Source organism: Anomaloglossus baeobatrachus, chromosome 2 (genome assembly GCF_048569485.1).
Source record: "Anomaloglossus baeobatrachus isolate aAnoBae1 chromosome 2, aAnoBae1.hap1, whole genome shotgun sequence".
In the NCBI taxonomy this organism is placed as follows: Eukaryota; Metazoa; Chordata; class Amphibia; order Anura; family Aromobatidae; genus Anomaloglossus; species Anomaloglossus baeobatrachus.
Genome location: NC_134354.1, coordinates 89958422 through 89964611, shown reverse-complemented (window position 1 = coordinate 89964611; position 6190 = coordinate 89958422).

Sequence of the window (6190 nt, the reverse complement as noted above, 5' to 3'; positions counted from 1 at the left end):
CAGACAATAGTAAAATAGACATTATTTATCCTATTCATTTGAACTGCAGTAATGAGAAATACTTTATAACTTAATCTTGACATTAGAAAAAAAAACATTCAATGATGACACATGTAATATAATATAAAATCTGATTGCACCTTCACCCTGATAATTAACACATTTTTACATAGATATATTTATTGTGCTGTAGAGAAAGCCGTATAGCAATGATGATAATTACAGCCACAGAACGCACAGTGCAGAGTCGATGTCCATGCTGTGGTTGCAGTTAATACAAGGTTGGATACACTCCTGAGAAAAATTCTGCAAACTTTATTAAATCCTGTAGCTATGGAAACCAGGAACCCCATAAGCGGCAAAGCTCGCTGCAATAGTAGAGGTCATCACTAGGCAGTGAATATAAAGGCAGCAGTTTACTTTTATTGTATTATTTTCTTAATTAAGACATAAACATCCGATAAAAAAAAAATCACATAATCACACACAGCAAGAGAGGGTTACTGAGCGTGAGAGGGGCTGCGGTAAAGTCCAAGGGTGCAGTTAAGTCCATAGTTTAAACACAATATCATAGTTTAACACAAGAGCATGGTTTGGAGTTATCCTTACAAGTTTTCCTGCTTTTATCTGTATTGTTTATCTCCATTTAATAGGTGCTCCATGGACAATGCTACCAGGTGTGCATCTTGTGAAATGTATGCATGCCTTGAACAGCCGTTCGAGGGTGAATATGTCTGCACTCGATGCCAGCATGTTACATATTTGGAAGCCCAAGTAACTGATCTAAATATGCAGCTTGCAACACTCAGATGCATTGCAAACCTGGAGAGGAGTTTAGAGCTCACTGAGCTTTCTCTTGCTGGGACCAGTGATATGGAAGAGGGTGGAGGTGGGGAAGGTCAGGACCCAAAGGTGGGTAGCTGGGTAACAGGTAGAAGAGGAGGTAGGGGGAAAAGTGTCAGGGAGCCTAGTCCTGATCCGGCATAACCTAGTAAATATGCCTGTTTTTCTGATATTTGGGCTACAGGTTCAGGATTAGGATCCCTACAGCAGGTTGTTGCTCATAGAAACCAGGAAAACGACTGCTGTAGGAAGGAGGGAAATAGGAGTACAGAATAGGCCAGACAGATGTTTGTGGTAGGGGACTCTATATTTATGCGGACACACAGGGTCATCTGTTGCCAGGACCGTGAATGCTGAAAAGTGTGTTGACTGCCAGGTGCTCGGGTTCTGGTAATAAAATGTCCTGGAATAAAAAGAAACCACTATGGATAAATAAGACTGTACAAAGTATAATAAAACAAAACAAAAAGGCGTTCAAAATATTAAAGGCTAATTATACAGAAATAGCATTTCAGGAGTATAAAGATCTCAATAGGAAATGAAAAAAGAAATGAAGCAAGCAAAATTAGCTACTGAAACAAAAATCACCAAAATGTTTTATAAATACATTAATGCCAAAAGGAAAACAAAGGATGGTATCGGCCCCTTAAAATATAATAACACGTTAATTATTGGGGACAAAGAAGAGGCTGAGATATTAAACAGGCACTTCTCATTCGTGTTCACTGTTCACCAAGGAACTGACTGTTCCAGGGATCATTCAACAAGTCAAAAATCAAAGTTTACCACCTGATATAATTAATTTAACACTAGAAGAAGTACGCCTGCGTCTGAGAAAATTAAACATTGACAAATAACCCATGCCAGATGGCAATGAATTTGAAATGGGGTGCACCAAAGTACTATCAATAACAATCACGGGTGCCACATTATATGCAGACAAGTAAATGCATATAAGGAGGAGGAAAAAAGCTCTGCATGTAAACATGTGAACACCAGGAATTAGATATACCAATAAACCTTAAAATATGAAACTTTATTAAGTGCCAAACACAACAAACAAGTTAAAAACATTTAAAATGACACAAAAAAGCCCCCTAAAGCCCCAATGTAGTGTGCTGTTTCTATTTGTTTTAGTTAACACTGTTATTTAATGTTTTTCATGCTTGTCTCTGCTGCCATCTACTGGTCAGACCTTTCGGCTCCTCTGTTTCTTTTGTCCAGCCCATGGGAGTGTCTGATGACCCTCTTGCATCACATCCTGGTATGTTCATTCCAAACCAGAGTTTGTGAGAAAAACATCCCTTATTGGATTGGAGCTACTAGGAGCAAAGTCTTCTGACCACGTAGTAGCTTCAGAGGCAAGCATCACTGGAGAATTACAATGCCAAGTACTTGGATTACTGCACTCTGCATGTCCTAACCTTTGGAGAAAATAAACCACCATTGTTTCATCTCAGCATGTGCATTTTTCACTCTGGAGTGCTCTGGTCCTGTCTGCCCCACCTATAGGAAAAACGAAGGTAAGATTCTCACAACCTCTCACAACTACGCACCTTCCATCGCCTTTAAGTGGGGACAGAACAGTCAGAAGACTGCTTAAGAGCTCAATACCCCGGCTACAGATCCCTAAGAACCCTGTAACTTCCCATGTAATCTGCCTAGCAACAAGCCTTGTGCACTAGTCTGCCTGCACAGTGCATGCCTGGACAAGCCTAAGGGGAAGCTCTCCCATCTGCCACGTCCTGTGTCACCTCTGCTTGCATTGTAAAGGGACAGTTTACGCACCTGCTGTTTCCCTCTAGCCATACCACTTCTATAGACTTGCAGTACATTATACCTCATTACTGCACATCGCTGCACTGCGAACCCCAAGTTTTGCTAAAGACACCTTGGGAATCTCATCAGGGAGTCCTTGCAGAGCTGCACAACGATTTTTGGACCCCTATTCAAAAGTCAAGTTTCTTAAAGAGACAGTACACCTTAAATCAAAATGGCCGAAAAAGACCTTGGACAGTTCCCCACTGCTGAAACAGAGCAAATACAATCTGATACTGTTCATTATGAAGCCCAGGAGGCAGAGCCCATGCTTTCAGCAGACAAAGTTGTCCGACCGAAGCGCTCTTCCAAACCCACGATAAAGGCCACTGAAAACTATCACACTATGAAAGATGAGCTATGTGAACACCTGGAGGAACAGTGGGAACGAGTCACCTATTACATGTCAAGACTTGAATCCTCATCAGGTGATGCCACATGCTTACAAGCCGCTCTGGAACGGCTGAACACAGCTCATGAAAGATACAAGAGACTGTCAACAAGGTACATTACCTTTCTAAAAGACTCTAAAATTGATGAAGCTCTTTCAGACCTAAGCAAGGCAGAAGAGGTAGACAAGGAAAGAGATGCCAAGGTGCAAGATGCCATAGACAAGGCAGAACACCGTATCTCTCACCAGCAAGAAACCAGATCACACCGATCAACCTCATCTAGACGTTCCTCTCGGTCATCCGGGTCATCATCCTCAAGAAGCTCAGCCCTGAGCCACAGGATACTAGAGGCCCGCATAAGAGCAGAGGAATCCAAGGTGAGACGTTCCTTGACAGAAAGAGAAGTAGAGGAAGAAGCCAAAAGGACAGAAGCAGAAGCCCTTGCAAAAGCAGAAGCCGCTAAAGCAGAAGCCAAAAGGGCAGAAGCAGAAGCCCTTGCAAGAGCAGAAGCCGCTAAAGCAGAAGCCAAAAGGACAGAAGCAGAAGCCCTTGCAAAAGCAGAAGCTGCTAAAGCGGAAGCCAAAAGGGCAGAAGCGGAGTCTCGGATAAAGATTCTTCGGTCACAAATGGAAGAAGAAGTTGCGCTAGCTAAAGTGAGACTACTTGAGCAAGCATTGATCCAAGGTCCTGATCCAGCTCACTCGCCACCACTGGAAGCAGACAATCCAGTTGATCGCACAAGAGACTATATACTGAATCAGTTACCTGTAGCAACCCCGGTTTGCAGTACCGTCCAAGCCGACAACACCGAAACCTCCAACTTACCTCTACCAGTGCCAGTGCCACCTAAAGCACCCGAGCAAATTAATAACAGTCAACAAGAGGTGCCGTCGTCTCAAACACAGTCACCACGGCAAGATGGCAACCAAGTGTTTCCTGACCCGCTTCCACAGCTCAAGCAGCGGTCATCAGAATCTACAGAGGCTAAACCACAGCTCAACCCTGCAGCAACGTCATTTTACCCGGGAACATCTCATCCATTCATGCCAGGCAGCCCATACGCCCCAGGGGCATCACGAGTCATCGTGGCAACAAGTGGTGAGAAATCAGATATGTCTGAGTTTGCCAGGTTCATGGTGAGCAGAGAGCTAATCAACACTAGTCTCACGAAATTTGATGATCGTGCAGAGAGCTACAGGGCCTGGAAAGCAACTTTCAAGGCAGCCATCGCCAATCTCAACTTCACTGCAGAACAGGAGCTTGACCTTCTGATCAAGTGGTTGGGCCCAGGCTCTACAAACCGTATCAAGAGCCTCAGAACCGTCTATGTGGGACAAGCAGAAGCAGGTCTCGCTGCTGCATGGCAGAGACTGGAACGCACCTTTGGCAGCGCAGAAGCAATAGAGAAAGCCCTATTCAAGAGACTGCAGGACATCCCAAAGATCAACCTTAAAGAAGTCCACAAGCTTCAAGACCTAAGTGATCTGCTCATGGAGCTGGAGCTCGCCAAAAGAGATCCTCGTCTGTCTGGGCTGTGCTACCTGGATACAGCCCATGGAGTGAACCCAGTCGTGGTGAAGCTGCCATACAGTCTGTAGGAGAAATGGGCAACGTCAGTCTCAAGGTACAAAAGAATGCATGACGTCACCTTTCCCCCATTTATTCAGTTCTGCAAGTTCATCGACGAGCAGGCCCAGATGAGGAACGACCCCAGCCTCGACTTCCTAGAGTTCAACACTTCGGCAGCTGCAACATCATCATCAAGGTATGAAGGTACCATACACAAACGCAGAGACATTAAGAACACTGTGAGTGTTAGGAAGACTGAGCTACCACCAACTGCAGCACACACAGATAAACAGAACACCATCTCATCACGAGATAAGTCTTTCAATCAAGAATGTCCCATCCATAAAAAACCACATTCACTGAACAAGTGCAGAGGGTTTAGATCCAAAACCCTACAGGAGCGCAAGAAAGTCCTCACAGAGCTTGGGATCTGTTTCAAATGCTGCGCATCACTTGAGCACATGGCCAAGGACTGTAAATCTATCATCAAGTGTGAGGAGTGTCATAGTGAAAAACACGTTTCAGCCATGCACCCAACCCAGCTAGCTAGAGACACACCGGCTGCAGTCACCACCACTCCCACTCCAAGTCATGGCGGGGAGCCCAAGAATAAGACTGACACCACCACAGCCGTCTCCTGCTCATGCTCAGAGGTATGTGGAGAGGGCCAAACACAGCAATGTTGTGCCCGAATATGCCTCATCAAGGTTTATCCCGAGGGACATCCAGAAAAGGCAATGAAGGTGTATGCCATCATAGACGACCAAAGCAACCGGTCCCTAGCAGGAACCAAATTCTTTGAAGCCTTCGGAATTAATGGACCATCAGAACCCTACACCTTGAACACCTGCTCGGGTCGCATAGAGACTAGCGGCAGAAGAGCCCAGGGATTCATTGCTTCTCCTATCAATGGGAAGACTGAAATACCTCTACCAACGCTCGTTGAATGTGACCAAATACCCAGCCACAGGAATGAAATTCTTACCCCAGAAGCTGCATTTCATCAACCACACCTAAGACACCTCGCTAGTGTTATCCCACCTCTGGACAATAACGCAGAGATTCTACTCCAGCTCAGCAGAGACAATCTAAGGGTACACAAGGTGCGACAGCAGTGTAATGGGCCTGACTATGCACCATACGCCCAGAGACTGGACTTGGGATGGGTAGTCATAGGAAATGTGTGCGTTGATCGATCAGAAATTTATTCCTTCAAGACTTATGTGCATGGAGATGGGCGCACAACCTGCTTAAAGCCATGTCCTTATCACTATGGAGTGAAAGAGAAGTCTCCAGACACAATACAGCTACCTGACATCGCTTCTTCTCTGCATATCGACAACTTGGGAAGATCAGTCTTTCACACAACCAAGGACGACGATAAGGTAGCCTTGTCAGTAGAGGACAGAGAATTCATCGGAATAATGGACTGTGAGTTTTCTAAAGACAAAACCAACCATTGGGTCTCTCCATTACCCTTCCGATCTACCAGGGTAAGACTCCCAAACAACCGACCTCAAGCTCAGACCAGATTTAACTCTCTTCAGCATTCTATGAACAGCAAGCTT